This window comes from Anastrepha obliqua, chromosome 1, assembly GCF_027943255.1.
Source record: "Anastrepha obliqua isolate idAnaObli1 chromosome 1, idAnaObli1_1.0, whole genome shotgun sequence".
Lineage (NCBI taxonomy): Eukaryota > Metazoa > Arthropoda > Insecta > Diptera > Tephritidae > Anastrepha > Anastrepha obliqua.
In genome coordinates this window covers 134,637,815-134,653,053 of record NC_072892.1, presented here as the reverse complement: position 1 = coordinate 134,653,053, position 15,239 = coordinate 134,637,815, and positions in this window count along the sequence as shown.

Genomic DNA, 15,239 nt, shown 5'->3' with positions numbered 1-15,239 from the left:
CGAAATGTTTGTCTGCCCACGGCTTCAAAGCAATCTCCATAATACTTTCCCGATAATATTTCGCATTTATCTTGACGCCAGGCTCGATGAAAACGATTGGAGAGCGCCCGTCTGCGGTTACAGTGGCCCAAACCATTACCTGTGGCGGGTGCTGCCTCCTGGTGGTCAATCGATGACTCAAATTCCCGTATGAACGGTCGGTCAAATAAATGCTTTAGATGTGATGGTGCGATAAACAAAAACTTTCTATACTTTAAGGTGCTCGAGCTCACGAACAATCGTTGCTTGTGATTTTCCAGCCAAATATAATGCTGTGATTGCTATGACGTTTGAAATCCATTACTGATTTTCTTTTTTCGCGTTTACTGTCGGCAATACTCTTCACTTTTGCCAACTAACAGACAGCTGCACGGGCATCAGCTGCGCGAGCGGTCTGAAGTTGGCTACACTTCGAGTGTCGGACCCTGTAATTGTGAAAAGAGCCAAGGAAACTGTAAATATCGACGAATTCCTCTTGACATATCGAATTCTCACCCTATCAGATCTCGATGGCAAACAATACGTGAAATTTTTTAGTCGGAAGGAAAAGAAAAATAGCCTTTTTGTTGAGTCCGAAAAAATAGTATATAATAAATAGTTGAGAGCATACATATGTAGCTTTATGCAAAGATTCTGCTTTTCGTCAAAAATAAAGTCGATGCTCATTTGGTTTTACGATTCCAAGCGAGTTGTCCACAAGGAGTTCGTATCAACGGGCAATTTTCTATGTTGGCGTTTTGAAGTGTTTGTTGCATCGCATTCGTCGAATTCGCCCTGAATACCGCGAAGGAGGGAGCTGGCGCTTATTCCATGAAAATTACCATCGCATCGATTCACTCTTGTGATTGACTTTTTGACTATAAATCGCATTTTAACCATCAATCACTCACCGTATTCGCCTGATATGGAGCCCTGTGATTTGTAAAGGGTAGGCCATATAACGTTTGCTTTTTGAACCATCTATTTTTTTGAGAATAGTTACACAAATGACATGTCAAATGTATTTATAATTTACTTAAAGGTTTGGCATTTACGAAATGGGACGCTATACGCTTGAACAAAATTGGGAAATATTGAAAACTTATTTCCAAACTGGAGAGCCTTCTTCTTCTTCCGCGGTTACAGTAAATGGCGGCCGTTACCGTGACATGTTCAACGAGTTTTTGTTTCCAAATATTGAAGAGGATGACATGGACGACATTTGGTTTCAACAGGACGGTGCAACTTGTCACACTGCCAAAGTTACACTCGAACTTTTGGCTACCGTTTTTGAATTCCGATATCAATTGGCCGCCTCGGAGCTGGGATTTAAGCCCATTGGACTATTTTTTGTGGGGAGCCGTTAAGGACAAATGCTATGCGCACCATCCAGAGACGATTGATGCTTTAAAACACGAAATCGAAGTTGCCATTCATGATATTGGAGCCCAAACAATCGAAAATGTGCTTAAAATTTGTGTTGATCGAATGGCCTACTGTAAAGCCAATCGTGGCAGTTATTTGAACGATATTATTTTTCATTCATAAATGACAATGTTCAATCTTCAAAATAAAAAAAAAAGTTTGAAAAAATATTGATTAGTTTTTTTTTTATAGCCGATTTGAAAAGCAAATTTTACATGGCCCACCCTATACCTATTCAGAAAATTACATTTGACCACGAAATGAAAACGTTTTGCGTCCCTAGAGACCATCCAAAAGGCTTGTGCCGTCATTCCGAAGGACATTCCGGTCAATGACCTGAAACACTCTTTCGAAAAGAGTATCGAGGCCAGAGGGGACTATTTTGAATAAATAAACTTCAAGTTATCACAACAAAGCTCCTGTCGTTCCTATTTTAGATCAGTCTTGTTTATTTTAGACTTCACCTTGTAGAGGAATGTAAAATAATTGAATTCAATTCATAGGACAGAGTCGTTTAAATTATTAAAATTTAATTACACACAAAATGCCATTTCAATAAGAATGTAAATTGAATTTTAAAAATAATTTTCCCGAATCCAGTGTAAAAGTCTTCATAGATTACAAGAAAAAATGGAGGTTTTCTCTGTAATGCGAAGCGAATGGTAATTGCAATGCGAAAAGAAATTTAGTATTTGGTGTAGCAATAAAGAACTTAATTACATATCGTTTAATATATATATATTTTAGAATCTCGAGATCCCGGTATTATTTTAAAAATATCCCGAGATTTCATGATCAAAATTTTCCGCTAATATTGTCATCCCTAACATGTTCGCGCCGTGTTGGTGACTTTATAAATATCCCCACACCTGGTTAAGCGCGTAAAAACATGCCACAAACCTTTGCCTGTGCATTTCAACCATTGGAAATTCGTGATGCATGAAATGTATCGCTTTATATGCATTTACTTATATATATATGTACTTACGTATGTATATACAAATGTATATATAAATGTGCGCCACCACAGGGTAATTCAAGCTCGGAAGAGAACTTTTAGTGGTATGGATATTGGCGATATGCGGTTTTAAGGGGTTAGGAGTAGTCAGAGGACCGAAAAAATGATGATTTTCAATCATTTTTTTTTTTTTTTTGCTATTCAATAGCTTTATTTTACAAAAATAAAAATATAGCATTCGATTTGACTTTAGCTAAATTTCAAAAAAAAAATTAATAATTGTAAAATTTATTGCTGTTTGTGTGGAGCCCGTTTCTCCAGAAGTCCCTTGCGGTGATCATCAAATGTCCTTGGAGATTCATCTAAAATCAATCGGACAAGAGAAATTACTTTTTATTTTTAATTTAAGGCGGCCGCCGTAGCCGAATGGGTTGGTGCGTGATTACCATTCGGAATTCACAGAGAGAACGTCGGTTCGAATCTCGGTGAAACCAAAATTAATAAAAACATTTTTCTAATAGCGGTCGCCCCTCGGCAGGCAATGGCAAACCTCCGAGTGTATTTCTGCCATGAAAAAGCTCCTCATAAAAATAAATATCTGCCGTTCGGAATCGGCTCGCAACTGTAGGTCCCTCCATTTGTGGAACAACATCAAGACGCACACCACAAATAGGAAGAGGAGCTCCGCCAAACACCCAAAAAGGGTGTACGCGCCAATTATATATATAATCTTGTGCCTGATCGAAGCTTTTTTTCAAAATTAACAAAATGACAGCCTCAGGAAATATTTTCCAGATTATCGAGAAAAAAACTGACAATTAATTGTTAAAAAAAAAATCAAAATTTTTGAAAAAAAAAGAAATCTTTCGATCAAGCACGAGTTTTTTATGTTTTTCAAAAGCCGTATACATTTTATTGCAATCTACCAAGCGGTTTTTAAGTTGCAGTGATCACCAGTTCAAAAAGACAGTTTTGGGAAAAACTCATTTAAAGTTTTACTATCGATTTATGTAGAATTATGCGAGTTATTTAATTACTTACTCTATGTCATCCATTCCTGGGCCATATAATAGCTATTCAGCCGTCATAGTAGCTTCCAAAATATCGATTTGCTGTTGTCTACCTTCTCGAGTGTTATCGTTAGCGCGCTGATCTGCGACTTTCATAGGTGCAGCATCTATTTTGCTGCTAGCTACTTGCTCTCGAACGCTCCGGAGCGCCCGAGCGCCCTTTGTTAATTGTTGAATAACTCGAAAAGTATTTGTCGGATGCACTTTAAATTTTCACACAATATTTTTAAGATATTATACTTTAAGAAAATGCAAAAAAAAATCAATTTTTTGAAAATTCTGATTACGCCTAACCCCTTTAACAGACTTCTGACAATCGAAGTTCCTGGGAAAATAGTTTCATGATATGCTGGCTTCAAAGTTCGTCCGATTTAACGCATTTGGACTGCGATCTATGAAGCGCTCTCTTATGAAAATAAAACGTAAGCCATTGAAGCTTTGACAAATAGCATACAAGGTAGGGCCCTATTATGAGTACGCCTAAATGTCAGCGATAAACAGATAATTAATTCTCATTCAAAATATGTGTGTTTAATTGGAAGTTAAAGAAGTCGAGTTTGAAAGACCCTTTCTATTAGTTTATGTTAAGACGGATCGCATGTGATGTCATAACATATCAGTAAGCAGGGTAAGCAGAGCAGTGCACAATCGAAAGCTGTTGACACTTAGACAATGCGATCGGTGCTGTGCGATGTATATGTATGTAACACATCGCGCCGCCTCATAAATATGCATTGATTGCACTCGCCGTAATGCACCGAAAATTTCTCAAGCCAACGACATGGCTCTAATTTTATATTTTCGCATACAAAAGTGTGTGCATGTGTGCGTGCAACACTTATAAGCAGCTCAGTTTTCACGACTGATTGTTGCCCACAAGAGCAGACTAAAAGAAAAAGTATTTTGTGTAATTGCTGTCACACATAGTAAAGTGTTGTTGTATACGTTAAAGAAGTTAATCTAAGATGTCAAACTATGTATGTATGTATGTATGTATATATGTAGGTATATTGCACGTGTTTTCGGTAATCTTACGAAAGCACAAATAGTTATGTACTTTTACATTGTCCACTTTCCAGCCATTAGCCGTATGCTGTTTCACTAAGCTCGATATGATGAGCCAATTTTAATCAAACTGAATAGCTACAGTAAATTATCACTAATTAAATTTCAACTTCATTTGCGAGCATGTGCTTCTTGCAACTTCCTAAAGAAACAAGAAAGCGCATCCGATTGCTTACATAAATATGTGTGCGAGTACATACATACAAGGTGGCGCAAAATTAAACATCAATTTTATTTTTGAATAACTCTTTTACTAAATACAAAAAAAAAACTAATTTGAGTGATGGAAATTTTTATTTTGACCTTTACGCGCTCCATTGCTTGATTACCATTGGGTGATTAATTTTGTGCCACCTTGTTAGAATGTCTATTCGTAAACAATTGTTCTTGTGTATATCGCCAGTAGTTTCGGACGTGCCCCGGTCGGTGATTGCGCGCGCTAATCAAGTTCATACAAATGTATGTGCGTACTTACGTATATACAGGTTGGTTGAAAAGTCATTTTCTGGATGTAGAACTTAGTGGTTCTGCCAATTTTGACACATGGTTGCCCAGTTGGGTGGGTAGCACTTCGAAAGGGCTATAACACCGCTAAATTGGAGCGAGTGCAGAGGAATGCATGTATTGGCATATAACTGGGGCGTGTAAAATATACTCCACTGTCGCCATTAACGTCATTATTCACTTACTTCTCGTTGATCTTCAAGTTTAATCTATTACCGCTCAGAGCGCTATTAGGTAGGCCTCTGGAGGTGAATTGAATTTGAAAAGGTCGAGCCAAGGAGCACCAGGAGATTTGGTGGCTCCTAAAACACTCAGGCTAAAAAGCCCATTGTATTTAAAGCTCTGGAAAGGGGGTAGATAGTTAAGGAGGGAGGGAGAAAAGTATCAGAGAAAGAGATAGGAAAGAATAGAGACAGAGATAGAGATAGTTAGTCCTGTGAGAATTTTCCAGATTCTTTGGCGAATCTGTAAATATCCTCCAGTTTTAGAGAACGAATATTACTCATTCCCATGACATCGGAACCCAATACCCGTAGTCGCGCTCTAGCAAAGGCAGGACACTCACAGAGAAAGTGCTCAGTGCTATCCGCCTCCTCCAAGCAGGACAGGCATACCGGGTCCTCGATGATTCCAATGGTGGTCATATGCTGACCCCATGGGTTGTGTCCTGTAATGATGCCGACCATCAACCGAATGTCTTTCCTTCTAAGTTTTAGTAGAAAGTTTGACAGTTTTCTGTTCGGACTTGTCACAAAACACTTTGCAGTTCTGCAGCGTTCTAGACCGGACCATCGCTCTTTATGTAGATTGCCTACATAATCGTTGATCCAATTCTTGATTCCTGCGGGACTGATTCCGATTATTGGCTCTGGCCCCTGTGGGGGCACCGCTGATCCACGGTTGGCCAATTCGTCGGCAATTTCGTTTCCGTGAACACCGGAGTGTCCCGGAACCCATATAAGTACAAGCCTGTTTTGTCTTGCGACAGAATTAAGCTTCTTCTTACATTCTTGAACAATCTTCGAGGTTTGCTTCGCGTTCTCCAGGGCCTTCAATGCAGCCTGACTGTCACTGAAGACTCCAATCTGTTTCCCGCTCCATCTTCTCTCGATTATCCATTCGGCTACTTTTAGGATGGCAAAAACTTCTGTTTGAAAAACAGTTGCCATTCCCCCCATAGCATAGTGATACTTATTACTATCGTTTAAGTACCATCCGGCTCCAGACCCTATTTCAGTCTTGGACCCATCGGTAAAGAAAATATCCGTCAAACCTCCCTGCATGCATTCTGGATTGCTCCATTGCTCACGCAATGGAAATCTGACATCAAATTTCCTTCCGAACGAAACTGTGGGTATCAGGTCATCTTTAGGTGCCAAAAACAGTGGATACTGCTCCGACAGCAACTTAAAGATTTCTCTGTGTCCCGAAGTTCCATCTTCGTGCCAGAAACCATATTTATAGAGTCTACACATTGCTTTTATTGCTTCCTGTTGTATCTTAAGATCCAGGGGGAGCAAATTAAGCATAGCATTTAGGGCATCACCAGAGGTTGTACTCATGGCACCCGTGATGCATAAACATACACTTCTTTGCAGCTTGTATAGTTCCCGGATTGTGGACTTAACCATGCTCCGTCGCCACCAGACCACAGAAGCGTAAGTGATGATTGGTCTGATAAGTGCCGTGTATATCCATAGGACCACAGCAGGTTTCAGACCCCAAGTTTTGCCAAAGGCTCTACGGCATTGCTGAAAAATCTTCAATGCACGATTCACCTTCAGTGAAACGTGTGTCTCCCAGGTCAGCTTCTTATCCAAGATTACTCCTAGATATTTAACTTCGTTGGAAAGACCAAGTGTCACACCTTTCAGTGTTGGAAGACTGAGTCCATCCAATTTCCGTTTTTTCGTAAACAAGACTATGGTTGTTTTGTTCGGATTAACGGAAAGACCTTGTCTCATGCACCAATCATCGATTCTGTCAAGGATCCTCTGCACTTTCGTGCAAAGCTTCCTTAAGGATTTATCCGATGTTAGCGCACAGACGTCGTCCGCATATGCTTGGACGTGAAAGCCGAGTTCCTGCATCTCCGCTAATAGGGAGTCTACGACGAAGCACCACAGCAGCGGAGAAAGAACACCCCCTTGGGGACATCCTTGCTTGGCCCTGACTGTGATTTGCTCGTCGTCGCTCCCACCAGCGGTTAACAGCCTCTCAGAGAGCATGGAGTATATCCATTTTATAATGGCTTGATTAACTCCGTGTCGTTCGGCAGAAGAACATATCGAGCCGAAAGTGGCATTATCAAAAGCCCCCTCAATGTCCACGAACACGCCCATTGTGTATTCGTCAGCTTCCAGCCCAGCTTCAATCTTGCTAACAAGATCGTGTAAGGCTGATTCACATGATTTTCCACTCTGGTAAGCGTGTTGATTTCTACTAAGTGGACTTCTCGGCAATACCCCCACTCGAATATGTTTCTCCACCACTCGTTCCAGACTTTTCAACGTGAACGATGTCAAACTGATTGGTCTGAAACTTTTTGCTAGGGAATAGTCATCTTTTCCTGGTTTTGGAATAAATACTACTCTTACGCGTCGCCATTGGGATGGTATATAACCAAATGCAAGACAGGCTGTGAAGATCCTTTTCAGGGCTTCAATCAGCCTGTCTCCTCCTTTTTTAAGCATTAATGGATATATTCCCTCAGGTCCAGGGGACTTAAAGTTGTCAAAGGAAGATAAGGAAAACCTTATCGATTCCCTTGTCACTATCCGACTAGCAATATACCAGCTGTACCTAGAGGTTCCACCGTTGCCACCGTCATTGTTCATGCCACTCTCAGCTTCAGAGAGAGTTCTACTACCCGGAAAATGGGTTTCGAGTAGAGCATTAAACGTTTCCGATTTGGAAATGGTGTATGAACCATCAGGTTTTCGAATGGAATCCAGCCTTACTGAGCGGTCTAAATGAAGGACCTTACAAAGTCTCGCTGTTTCCCTCATTTCTTCGACGTTACTGCAGAAATTTCTATAGGATTCAAGTTTGGCTTGCCGTACTTTTTTCTTATATTCTCTCTGTGTAAGTCGATGATTGGCCCAGTCCTCTTCTGTTTTGGTCTTCAAGGCCTTATTAAGAAGTTTCCTGGACCGTACACGAAGCTTCGACAGTTCAGGGTTCCACCAAGGAACCGCTTTCCCCTGTCTGCTTTGCCTGAGTGGACACAGTTCCTCAAAGCAATTGATTAAAGTACCTTCTAATTTCTTAGTAGCATCTTCAATCATTTCTGCTGATTTGAGTTTTTTCAGGTTTGGTAATCGCTCTGTTACAAGCTCACCATACCTGTCCCAGTCCACATTTCGAGGATTCCTACCGGAAGGTATTGATATTGTGTCAATTCCCAGTCGGAATTCGATAAGACGATGATCAGAAAGAGAGTCCTCTTCCAAAACTCGCCATCGGTTGATTTGATTTCCAACTGACCTATTGGTAAGTGTTAAATCAATCACCTCTTGTCTCCTTCTGGTCACAAAAGTTGGTTTGTTACCAGTGTTTTGGATGACCAAATCGGATGACAGGATAAAATCCAGTAACTTGAGACCTCTGGGGTTGCATTTGCTGCTTCCCCACACAATGTTCTGTGAATTTGCGTCACAGCCCACTATTAGCCCCAGATTATTGGATTCTGCGTACTTGACCACTTCTCTTAGCTCCCTCGAAGGAGGTGGCTGTACAGAGTCATAGGGTAGGTAGGCCGAAACTATGATAGCTTCGACACTGTTCCCACTTTTCCAGTACTTTATTTTTGCAGCAACGATATCTCCAGAGCATAGCTCTTTTAACATCGTGTGTTCGATCAACCTCGGCATGATAATACATGCTCGCGGTCTCACATTCCCTTCACAATGAAGTATTTGTCCCCACGACATAGCACTTAGACCACAGATACGCTTGTGACATACCCATGGTTCTTGTATAAGTATTATGTGTGGGTTTGTTTGCAGTTTTGCATGCCTACGGCACAAGAGAGCCGTAGACGCTTTGCTATGCTGCAGATTAATCTGTGTAAATATTACTTCAGTCATGAGACTGAGTATATTTACGCTTTGTCCTCCACCTTATCCTGTACGCGGAACTGGATCCGCCCCAGATGTAGGTGAGGACGGCAACCGTACTTCGACTTAAGCACCTTGAGGGACCCAAGATCGATACCCAGTACCAGGTGGGAACCCGCCTCCGAAGTGGTAGCGGATTTCTGCCTGGTGCACGAGTATACTCTCCAGAGAGTCGTGTTAAGATCCTTATTCTGAACACGGATGCGTTTGAGGAGTTCTGCTGAATTACAGGAAGGACCCGGAATCCAGACACTCGCTCGTACCAGCCTTTCTTTGCTACTCTCAACAAGAATAAACTTGCTGTTTTCGCAAGCTGGAATCTTTGCTATAGCTTTTTCTAGCCATTCTCGGGAAAAAGCATTGGAACAGTGCACCTTTACGATGCCGTCCACCACGCTTTTCCCCTCGAACGTCGGCGCGTCTTTCGACTCACCGATAGCTTTCCAAAGATAGCTGTCAAGATAGTCTTGTTGCCCTTTGGACAGTAGACCATCTTGTTTGTCGGTATGGATTGGGTCGAGGATGCAGGCATTTCCGAATTCCGTCTCTCGACTTTCCTCTTCTTTGCCTTTCTCCTCTTCCCGGTCGTTGGCACAGACCCCGTTTCGTTTCCGGAAGAGCGCAGCGCTACAGAGGAATCCTCTGTTCTGCCACGCTTTCCCGTTTCCGTTACAGGTGTCGAAGTTGACGGATCTTGAGTCCTTGCCTTAGCTAGTGCTTCGGCTTGCCTCGCCTTCTGTCTCCTTCGTTTGATCTGCCTTGCGGTTAGACCAACACCTGCGATCGAATCTCCAATAACTTCGGTCTTTTTACCGGTACTTACCTGATTCGCACCAGGTTTAACCGTTGTCAAAGACTTACTCGGTACCAGAGATCCGTTTGAGTCTACTGAGAGATTGACGGCCATCTCCACATCCTCCACAACTTGTTCAGTTGCTTCAGATCGTTTCGACGGCGGTGTATCACTCACACTCACTCGGCTCTCCATTGGCAAAGCCAATGTGCCATGTTTCACCACTAGTAGTTCGCTTCCTCCGGAACCCTGGGTGTCAGTTCCGGTCATAGGGGAATGTGGGGTTCGGGCCTGCACATCCGATGCCCGAGCCGTCGATTGCTCGACGGGAGGATTTCCCAGAAGTGGGTTACCTCGTGCAGAGAGATCCTTGTTAAGCCTCCACATTGTAGGAAAATGCATTTTATACCTCCTGCCAGGTTGTCGGTACGGTACTCTCCACATAGTACTTGGGTGGCCACCAATTCCGCCGTTCCGCGGTTGAGTGGATACCCAATTCCTATATGGAGCTGCCCTCTTAGTTCGTGGTAAGCTAATCTCCATAGAATGGGGTTAACTCGCCACTTAAGCCTCATCCCCGCGGCAAGGAGACCGACATGACTGGAGGTAATTTCTTGTCAGACATATTAGCATTTTGAGGCAGATTTTTCCTTCTCCGTAAACTGGGCTTTCAGAGTTGCGGAAAAGATTATCTTGGGTTATCTTTCCAAGCAGACTGGTGCATAAGTACTTCTGTTTTCACCGACAGATCTAAGATGGAATCTGGATTTGGAGTGGGGGTTTTCTCTAGATCAGTCTAGTAGGGATCGTTGCTGAGAGGGAGGCATAAACATCTTTTCCGATAGTCAAGCTGCGATCAAGGCCCCGTCGTCGCCATGTTGCAGCTCTCATTTCCTTAAAGGAGTAGATCAAACGTCTGGAACGTGCAAGAAACATTATTCTTATCTGGATTCCTGGAAATTGCCGGTAACCTTGCGAGAAAAGAATCGACAAAACCGGTTTCAGTTATCCCCATCTCAGGTATCCGTGTCCCCTTGACCATTGTTAAAGGCAAGCTGCACAATTTTTTTCTTAAAAAAATGCAAGCAGATGGAATTCTATCCTATCGTGTGTTATCTAAAAAATACTTTGGCTTTAGTACAACAGAAGTAAGGCTCTTAGGGGCGCAGGGTGATCGGAACTCTGTACAACCCCCATTGCAGGAGATGTAGGAATCCAGCAGAGTAAGGGACTGTTAGACACTTTCTTTGAAAATATCCGGGTCTGATGCCTAGGCGCTTGAATTTTTTTAGTGTGCCTTTCGAGGATAGCCTGAGACAGTTCTCCAGCCTAGATACCGTTTCTCTTCTCCACTACATCAACAGCACTAGATGGCTGTAGATGGTTTTCCTTCATTTAAGTTGTGAAGTTTTGCGCAGGTACTGGTCTACATTATGGTTTTAAAACGGCACTCTAGTGCTACTTGTAATGTACCCGTGGTACTCTTGTCATGTAACTTTACCTACTTATCTAACTGGAACCGATGTGGCTTAATTTGTTTGCATTTTTATGAAAAAATACGGCTTTTCGCTTTAAGCTTTAAGTGGAACCTATCTATGCCGTTAAGCGAGGTACGAGTGTATTCGGCTCACTAACACCTCAACTTCAAATGGCTTGTAAACGAAAAATGCATTCACGTATGGAAATAAAAATTGCCTTGTATTCAAATCAAAGACGAATTATTAAAATGGTGTATACATTTTGGTTGCTCTACTGGTTGATAGGTGTTGCTGTCAATACTTTTCAACCAACCTGTACATGCTCGTATAGTGTTTTATTTTCTCTTAACTTCAAAAATCTTGTAGTTGTAAGACAATTTATTTTCTTGCTCTAGAGTGCTTGCGCAAATGCGCACAAAAATGTTTTTTATTTAGTTATTGGCTTGAGTCCACGTTTTGTACAAAGCAAAAGCGAGTAATTTGTACTTGCCATCTTCATGCGTATGTCTTATTTCACCTAATTGGACGAATAGCTGCAACACAATTTGTACTTTAGTACTCACTTAAAATTTACTGAAGCGCGCCAGATTTAAGGTTGAACTACATTTGTAGATACAAACTACATCACATTTCATTACCCTGCTTAGCTTACTATGCTTCTTAGTACCTAATTATGTGTCTGAGTTTGAATATTTTAATTTTTAGTTTTGATAGATTTCTGTTCATACGAGTAACTTGGTAAATTATTTTTTCACGAGACGGAAACTAAGTTTATGTATTGGGAATGTTTCAACCCGTAATGCTTGAGCCACATACTTCAGTACCAAAGACGCTTTGGTAACATAGCCAAGCAACCGCTCCATAGTTTTTGGTACTTGCAGATATCCATAAATATTTTTATAAATAAATCCATTTGTGGAACAACATCAAGGCGCACACGCGCCAATTATATATATATATATAATCTAAGAATTTCTTCATCAGATATTAAATAAATAAAAAATTCGTCTGAGTCAAAAAGGTAATTATTGCAATGTAAAACTGCCTTCTGAATACGAATATGATGAAATGAAATTAGTAGAAATGTTTGAAAAGAAGAAAATTTTCTTCAATCAAAAGAACTTATTTTTTCCCCGTAATAATACAAATATTATAAAAATTATCATAAAATAAAGAAAAAGTCATTAAATAACATGATAAAAATATGATTACTCCTAAAACCAAGCAGTAGGTGTCGATGCGATGGATATTAATATGAAACTAAAAACTAGTTTTCTCTTAACCATTTAGAGTATTTGGGCAATCACCTAAAAGGCCTCCTTCTAGTCATGGGAACGAAGATTTCTCAATAGCACTCAATTATTATTCCAACCTCATTGTACGGTAGTGAAACCTGGTCAGACAGTTCTGCGAAAAATTTTTGGTGTAATAAAAAATCTAAAAACGAATGGCAAATGGCAACAATCATGAAATCGAAAAATTGTACGTGTCTGTAATACCCACAATAATGATCAAACGACTGAGATGGACAGGTTACATAAAGCCCGTAAGGCTAATACCGATTACCCACCCCAACAAATACTCTTTTAAAAGTGCAACTGACATAGAAGAAGGGGCTGCCTACCGCTCAGATGGACTAACGGTGTAAATAAAGACGCAGGTTTATTAGGATTTCGGGCATGGAGGACACAGGTTCGAAACTGAGACAATTGGAGGCTATAATCGCCATTGCTAACGTGCAAAGATTCAAAAATCTTCCGCAGAATTTTTCTCTCAAACAGTCCAAGCTTCTGCACCACACGATAGGATGGGCATAAGGAGAGACTTGTAGGGTGTTAGTTTTGTTCGTCGAGAGAGGACTTTACTACTCAATTGTCTACTTAGTCCAAAGTAGCACTTGTTGGCAAGAGAGATTCTACGTTGGATTTCAAGGCTGACATTATTATCGGTGTTAATGCTGGTTCCTAGATAAACGAAGTATCTTTAAACCTCGCACTTATGACTGTCAACACGTGACGTGATGCCGATACGCGAATGTACCAACTGTTAGTTTGATGACAGGACGTACTTCGTTTTGCTCTCGTTCACCACCACATCCATTCGCTTTGCTTCTTTATCCAGTTTGGAAAAGCTTACTGAACAGAAATATCAACACAGTTTGCCATTCTCAGCTGCCAAACCATAGTTATCCGCAAGATATTTACATAGGCTGAACGTTGCTCCTTTTGCGAGTTAACGGGATAAGATTTAGTATGGATCGTTTCCAACTAAGCAAAAGCACCTTATAAGAGAAGCTGATTTCCTTCTCCGCTCTTCTTCGTATGTTTTATGACGGCTCGTGAAAAGAATTAGTCCAGCTTTGAAGGGATTAAACGCCATGACCTTTCCTTCCTGCCCACTTAGCCATGTAGATTGCTGACTGTCGAGATGAAACTCGCTATCAATAGTATATAAAGATTATCTGCATACACCATAAGCGTACATTTCGAGGTTTCGTAGTAGAGCACCTAAACTACCGAGTGACCATTTTCCTTACTTCAGCGATTCGTAAGGAAACGTGAAGCTTCTTCTTCTGGAGAGTTGTCATAACGTATGTATTAAAATTTTACGTCAGTTCTATCGAGTATTACTGACAACTTTGGGTAAAGCTATCTTTACCGATATACATACATAACTTTACGGTATAATCTAGTCAACTATTGGACAGCTTCTTTTACTCGTGGTAAAGAGTAGGTAGGAAGAGGAGTAAAATGGTTGCAGTACTACTCTGGTACTACCTAAGCAGCACTAAAGCGCTGTTCTGATACCATTATGAGACCTCTAAGAGGCAGATATCTAAAGCCAGCCAGAGCTGTTGATGTAATAGAGAAGTTTGATGGGATTTAGGAGCATTTACAGAGAAAATGCTCAATAGTCTTATTCTCTGAAATGTCCCCAAAGGGTTTATATGGTAAACCTAGATTTTCTCTGTAAGTGCCGATGTCCAATGACCGGTAAACACAGCCACAAGTGTGGAAATTGAATGATGTGGAGTCCCCAGGACTATCTGCGTCCTGCTTCTATTGTACTGAGGTCATAGGATTTCCAAAATACCACACGAAGTAATGGAGCTTCATCTGATCTGTGCTTTCCTGAGAAATCAGTTGTCCACTCCCCTTTAACAGTCAGGGTGATAGACCTCTGAAACCAATTCAATTGAGTTCATCATTTCATTTCCCTCTATGTTCCTATATCCTCTAACTCAGGTGAGAGAAATGTTACCTGTATACCCAAGAGATTTGATCTCCTCCTGACAGGACAACTAGTCACTAGTTTGGATCTGCACCATAGCGTCGTTAGAGCCTTGATCGCAGCTTGACTTGACTTGACTTGAAAAGATTGCCCTGACACGACCCTCAAGCTCCAGTTTGTGGAAAGGGAGATCTGTACAAATTTCAGAGAAATATGGTGTTAACTGCATAAAAATGTTATCATGTCTCTTGGGAGATTGCCTCCAGAGCCCAACCTCCTTTAACCTGATTGCACTTTGAGCAGCGATGAAAATGACGTAAAAGTCTAGTTGTAGTTCAAGTTCTACATGCTCTGGCGATGCCAATGCATGTAGCCTTTGACGCCCTCACCAGGCTAGTGATATAATAGTATTAGGTGTGCAACTAAGTTCCCGCTGTTTGTCAATAGATGCCGCCAGCAGTGTGTGCTAGTCGATTCTAACATAACCTAAACGTCATCAACCAAGCTTAGACATATCGTAAACAAACTGCTTCGACACATTAGTGATTTTGTTTTGGTATCATATACTTTTGGTTTTGT